The sequence below is a fragment of the Triticum urartu genome, chromosome 3A, assembly GCF_056163025.1.
Source record: "Triticum urartu cultivar PI428250 chromosome 3A, HENAU_Tu73, whole genome shotgun sequence".
Lineage (NCBI taxonomy): Eukaryota > Viridiplantae > Streptophyta > Magnoliopsida > Poales > Poaceae > Triticum > Triticum urartu.
In genome coordinates, this window is record NC_141875.1 from 706484485 (window position 1) to 706490979 (window position 6495).

Sequence of the window (6495 nt, forward strand, 5' to 3'; positions counted from 1 at the left end):
CCTTTTCAACTACATTCCGAAATGTTTTTGAAGTATGCGAATATTTTTTTTAATCTTTATAATCATTTTGAAAAAAAACAATATGTACATTTTTTGAAACATATGTTTTTTTAAATGTAACATACATTTTTTTGAATATTTGTTTTGAATTACACAATTAGTATGTACGTTGCACATTCTTTAAAATGTCATGTTTATTTCTTTAGAATGTGTGAACATTTTTAGAATGTTACAAACATGCTTTTGAATGCTATCATTTTTTAAAATTACGACATTTTGAAAAGCAATTTTTTTAGTTATTAAGTATTTTTATGGGACATATATACATATACATTTTTTTCAAAAATGTAAACAATAGAAAAAATTACGAACGAATGAAAAAGCAGAGAAAATTTTAACTTGCAGAAAGGAACTTGGACCGGCCCAATAATAGGGACGAGAGAGTAATGGTCGAGGGCAGAGCCACTCCGGGAGTCGCTTTAAGCGCCATATAGCCGGGTTGGCCCCTAATCGGCCAATCCAATTGATTCTCAGAATAAGGTCGGACACATTAAACTCGTGGGCGACATAACCATGCATCACGGTTGATTTTTAGCGGAAGGAAAACTTACGGTCCCTATCCTTAGGACGAAATAGTTTTTTTTTAGCTTGTAAGTGAATGTTAATCTTTATCTTTATCTTTATCTTTACCTAATAATAAAGTATGGAGCCTTTCATAGTTCTCCATGCATCTCGTTTTATTTCCGTGCAGCAAACCCGATCTCCTTTCTTTTGATTCAAAATATTACCTCTTCGATCTAGAAACAAAAAAGTTCGTGGTCTACCTACGTTTTCCATCAGGGAGGGGAACGATTGATGTTGGGTGTGGGCTTCCATCCAAATAAGCTGCTGGCCCAGTCTGGAGAGAAAGTCCAAATCCAAGCACACAGCTAGCGATTCGATTCTAGACTAAAAAAAAGCAAGCGATTCTATCTACAACTCGGAGCAGCACTTCTCAAAAGAAAAAGAAAAACAACTCGGAGCAGCAAAGGGGATACATCCATGAAAGCTTAGGTTCATCTTCGATCCAAACATGGCGCCGGCTTTCTAGCCATGGTGCTTGGTGCATAGAGAGCGGTCGATTGAGCAACCGGTTGCGCGTTGTGGCGGGTGCCCGCGTGACGATGTCGACGACCTCCTTAGAGATGAAGCCGCTCTCTCCACCGCACAGATTGAGGCCGCGGTGTAGGGGGCACCGCGACCCATAGTCCGCGTTGGCGTTCCTCTGTGAAGCGCTTGAAGCCTCCTCCGTGCCTGGTCATCTCCACTAGGCGATCTCACATCCCGAACCCTATCTCCAGTTTCTTGCCCCACCGTCCAACTCTCAATGTCGGGGAACGACCTTCCCACCACAGGGGCACAGGGGGGCTCGCCTCCTCCGTGCACACCATGGAGGCCGTAATGATTGACAAGGGGGGCATGCATGCATAGCGTTCCGTCGGCGGGATGACCCTGTTGCACATCACGGCAGGGATGTCGTGTGGTGGTGTGGTGGGCGTGTGCTCTGCTCGAGTTGGAAGCAGACATGAAGGACGGATTTGGTTCAGATTTTTCATTATCCGGTTAGCTGATTACAGGACGGGCTCCAGTAACGTCTATTGCAGCGATGACGCCATGGTGGCTGCCACCGCCACATGCTGTAGCTGGTCGTCTTCTAAAAAAATGGTATTTGGCATAATTTTCTGCTGATTCAGGAGATCTCTGGAGTAGTTGTTTTTTGCAGACTTCATTACACAATCAGATGTATTAGATTGCACCTCTTAATCCTTTTATTCGATTTTGAGACAGTGTACAACATTTAGCATATGCTGATTGTTTTCCTTAATCTGCTTAATCAGTGGAATGTCTGAACAAAAGGACTTGCTGTGTTCAATATTCGCTTTGAGTTCTAACTCTGTCAAACCGTCGAACCTCTGCAATGCAGCTGGCTGCCATCTCAATATCTCCTTGCTACGATAGGCAGCTAAATGAAAATAAAGAACAAGAACTGATTGATCGTGACTGATTCTAACATGTTTCATCGTCATGGATAAGTGTAATTGATAAAGCCTGAAAGTATGTGAGTTTTGCACTTTAGAGGAAACAAATGCCAAATGTCGAACATGCTAGAGGAGTAGCTCTAAAGGCGCAAAGCAGGGGCGTGCCACGAGAAATCGTGGATATCTCGGCAGATCCAGGATGCGATTTCAAGCAATGATCATACTGGTTTGCGAGTACGAGGGAGTACCGACGACGGAGTACTGAAAGGGGATGGACAAGGAGCAATTAGACATGACTCGGAGGATGTGTTGGAGGAGCATGTTGTCGACGAGCACGACTGGTCGTTGCCCAACCAGGAGTCCTTCCGGATAGGTAATTATGACCATAAATGAAACTGGGTTCATCGGAGATTCTCATGTCGTTCCTACCAAGGCATCAGTGAGCACCAAGGACACGCCCCCTCCTTCCACTTTCTGGGGGGATGATATGGGGACGCCACCGATATTTGCACCGTAGGTAAACACTTCCTCGCCGCCGCCTTATTTTTGGTGTTTTTTTAGTTGCCTGAGGGCGGTTTCTTCTTTGCCAGTCTTTCTCCTGACTATGTTCACAAGGTGTATATTGTCCATAGTATTCGCTAAGTCTGATGGAATGTTTGAGACGCGACAACACCTTTTGAACATCCGGAAATAAGTATAGGTATAACTGAATGCAAACTTTGTATGGATTGTGCTTGAAATAATGATGTTTTCTTCGGTCAAGTTAAAATTTCTGACATCACAGATGTTTGTTTTGACAATTGTTGAGTTACTCATTTCCAGCCTGTGATAGGTAAGTGCTTTGTATTGTCTTAACCTTTAACAATAAAAATTTCAAAAAAGACTTTAATAATAATAATATCTTCAAGTTATTTTACTATATTTTGCTTGATACAGTTTAGTTATACTTATTCAATAGATCTGCATAGTTAGACAGAGAAATGATGGGATAAGTTAGTCACAATCAGTGTTCTTATATATAACAAACATGTCCTCTATATCTCGAAAACTGGTAATGTGGTTAGGAAAAAATGGTAGTACGCGACCATCATCAATGGAGGTACGACATATCTTTTTGTGGTGCATAATTTATTAAAATGCGAACTTGATTTTTTTTGAAAAAGGGGTCAGATCTGATCTTTAAAAATGGTTGTGTAGCATTATTACCTAATACTAGATGATACCCCGCGCGTTGCTGCGGGAATTTTGTATCGATGAATAGAAATATTGATGGAGTGCAGAATAGAGAAATCATGATAGTGTTTTATACTAACAATTAGTGCAAACATCAAAGTTCTTTCCATGGTATGGAACTGAAGCAAGCATAACCAAATGAGAGTTGTTCTGGATTGCAGTTGCACGGCCAACCATTAGTGCAAGGAATATAGAACAAATTTGTCACTGCATCTATAGGATAACTACTGTTTCATTAGTGATACTGCATGGCAAAGAAGCAAATATAAATTTTTCAAAAGAGATGAGTATCCATTCATGCAGATACATGCACGGGATCATCATGAAATAGGGAATGAACATAGCATTGTTAATGTGGAATAAGAAAATGATTTGGAATGTCATACCTTTAAGAGAGAACTCTACTAATGCTGAAGGTAATTTAGCATTGAAGTAGTACTTATGAGGAAATAGCTTAAATCACCTTAGCCTCATATATACATGAATTAACCTTCTGCTTTGTCCATTCTTCAGTCTTTAATTAACACAATAATGGAAGATCAACAGATTACAAACACAAAGAGATGGACCGGTGGACTGCTCATGTAAGTACACACACATATATATATATATATATATATATATATATATATATATATATATATATATATCCAAAATCTTTGAACAAAACCCAATGCACATATATTAATGTGTGATGTCAAATTGACTATTGACTCATGGTTCAGTCGAGTATGTATCAATAATAACAGTGACCTTCAGATTAGATAATTAGGAAAGAATCCCATTTACCTTGCTGACAGGAACAATGAAGCCAACGATAGGAGTTCAGCTTGCTAACTGAAATCCCACAAGCTTCCAACTCTAGTGATGCTGAGACAACATAATTAAGAGAAAAAAATAGATATCCTTACTGCAAATGGCCCTTAACTTCCAAGCCGACCGACTGATTGTGCTCCATGACGGAGCAAAGGCAGGAGAGGTGACGGCCTCCACCGCGGGGCAGCGGCAAGACTTCCTGTTGGTGCCGCGACGGCGCAGACTGGGGCGTGGAGGGCAGCGCGACTGGGTGAAGCCAGTACGAACGATCGGAGGTGGTCGTTCCCTCGTTCGAGGGGAATCCCATGCGAGTTCCAACGACGCGCTGTAAGCGTGCCATGGTTCCTTGCTGGTGCGGCGACAGCGCGGACTGGGTTGTGGATGGCAGCGTGTCCGGGTGTAGTCCATATGGATGATCGGAGGTGGCCGACCGAGCAAAGCCCATGCGGATGACAACAACATGCTGTAGGCTTGGCGACGGTTCCGTCCAGGTGCGACGCGGTGGTGCATTACTCAGCCCCATCTTAGCGTCGAGGTCTCTCGCGCCGGAGCTCAGTTTCTATTGTTGCAGCTCGATTAGAGTAGGTGAGAAGATCGAAGATGCATCGTCAAGGGTCTAGGCCCCTCTAGTTATGGCTGCCTCATTTGTTACGAAAAGTAAAGGCCATGTCGCTTCGGTGGCTAGGATGGCTGTGTATTTCCCACGATCTGTTGGTTTGTTATTTGGATGAGGTGGCAGATTTGTTAATTAAAAAATAACAGCTGAGGGGCACATGCATGGCTGTTACTGTTGGAAAAAGGAACCCTTAGTTGCAACGGGATGGCCGATGTGGCTGGCACTGCATTACGTGGTTGGTTGTGATTGAATGCTGATGTGTCTATCTTGCATGTTGAGATAAATCAAGTAGTGGGAGTGAACTTCTTAAGTATATAGGATACGATCGTTCTTTGCGCTCCCGCCCCTATCATTTTATGAAGGATCTCTGTGCAAAGATTCGTTTTTCCCATTGCAATGCACGGACATATTTGCTAGTTGTTTCTCTAATTCTCTTTCAGTGTTTGTTGCTGGCTGCTCATATCTTTGTTTTTTTAACATGATTCATACGGCCATGTACATTGGTTGATACAACAATCTTAACTAAAATCTGCCACGTAATTCTGAGATGTCAATAAAAGCAAGATGTACAATGGATAATACTTTAGTTTTTATCTCTTTTTGAAAATGCAGGAGGACCCGGTCTCTGCATCTGGACGATGCATACAACTACTTTATTAATTATTCACACAAGATCTTAGAGCAACTCTAGCAGACCCCGCAAAATGCACGGCCCGCAAAAATTCCGGCGAGTATGTGGGCTCAGGCCAATTTTGCGGCCAGAACAGACCCCGCATACTCGTCCGGCCCGCAAAAACTTTTGCCGCAACCTGCAAACATCCCCCCCGAGCGCTATAAGTGTGGTTCCGTGACCCTTTTGCGGGTCCAAACCCTATCCCCCGCCGCCGTGAGCCACCCGATTCCCCTTTCCCCTCTCCCAATTTCTCGCCGCCGGCGACCCTCCGGCCCGCCTCCAGCCGCCATGTGGGGGCGAATGTGGAGCTCTGGATGCGGCTCCGGCAGCATATCCGGCCGGGAGAGGGACCCGGAGCGCGAGCGGCGTGTCCGGTCCGACGGCGCGAGAAAGCGCGACGCGCGGAAGTGGACCAACCACGGGCTGTCGCCGCCGGCGAGCTTCGACCGCCGCGAGACGGAGGAGTACGACTGTCGGCGCGCGTCCTTCTCCTCCGCACGGTCTTTATACGCCGGATCCTCCTCCTACGTCGCGGGCTTCCTCCCCGTGAAGAGGGAGTGGTCGGACGAGGAGGAGAAACCGGAGCCGCCGGCGCCGTTCGGCTTCGTCCCGGTGAAGAAGGAGCCTCGAGGAGCCCGCTCCGCTCGGCCGCCGCGGAGTCATCAGGCCCGAGGAATACGTCACGGATTTCGACGCCGTCGCCGCTGCCATCACCGAGCGGAGCGTGCGCGAGGAGGAGGAGCGCCGGCGCCATGCCGAGGAGCTCGAAGCCCTCGAGTGGCGGCAGGCGGTCGCCGACAACATCGCCGCCAACGAGAAGGCGGAGGAGTGGCGGCACATCCGCAAGGAGCAATTGGAGAAGTACATCGATCTTTGCAGCTCCAGCGAGGAGGATTGAGCGTTCGGCTTCTCTTCGACGTCATCGAGTTGCCGCAACCTCGCCACCGTCAAATCCAACCCCCTAGTACTAGTTTAACGTAGTATGTAGTATAACTATGCTTCTAGTTGTGATGAACTATGTAGTATGCCATGAACAATGTAGTATGTGATGAACTCTGTTCGTTCAATTTCTCCCGCGAAACATTTTTTTAAAAAATATGCAGGTTTAGATACGGGTTTTGCTCGGCCGCGTATGATTT

The 6495-nt window shown here is 45.4% G+C and overlaps 1 pseudogene; it reads left to right on the top strand.

Moving 5' to 3' along the window:
- The first annotated feature begins 5644 nt into the window (after positions 1-5644).
- On the top strand, positions 5645-6254 carry LOC147981927 (uncharacterized; annotated as a pseudogene).
- The last annotated feature ends 241 nt before the right edge of the window (positions 6255-6495 follow it).